Genomic DNA, 360 nt, shown 5'->3' on the forward strand with positions numbered 1-360 from the left:
CGGGCACACCCGCGCAGTCCCGGCGCGGCCTCCCCGCGCAAAGCCGGCCCGAAGTTGAAATGCACAAATCGACGTGCAGGAGCTACTCGCTGTACATATTTTATTCTTAATTATTATTATTATTGTTCTGTAAACATGTTGCACAAATTTAGCCTTTTTTAATTATTATTATAATTATAATTATAATTATTATTTCTGTTCTGTTTCGTGTGGCTGTAAAACATGATGCTTTGTGTACTGAGATCTTGACATTTTACTTGTGAAATTCGGAAAATGTGATAAACTGAGCTCGGCTGTGTTTAGTGTTCTATATGTCAAAGTTTAGTTTTATATTGAGAATGTTAAATTATTGCTTTGTAT

At 36.1% G+C, this 360-nt stretch overlaps 1 protein-coding gene across 1 annotated transcript in view; it reads left to right on the forward strand.

The window, feature by feature from the left end:
* Nucleotides 1-360, forward strand: part of DLX1 (distal-less homeobox 1) — a 3,766-nt gene that overhangs the window by 2,668 nt on the left and 738 nt on the right. The gene's annotated exons all lie outside the window — the stretch shown is intronic.

Source organism: Geospiza fortis, unplaced genomic scaffold, assembly GCF_000277835.1.
Source record: "Geospiza fortis unplaced genomic scaffold, GeoFor_1.0 scaffold112, whole genome shotgun sequence".
Classification (NCBI taxonomy): Eukaryota; Metazoa; Chordata; class Aves; order Passeriformes; family Thraupidae; genus Geospiza; species Geospiza fortis.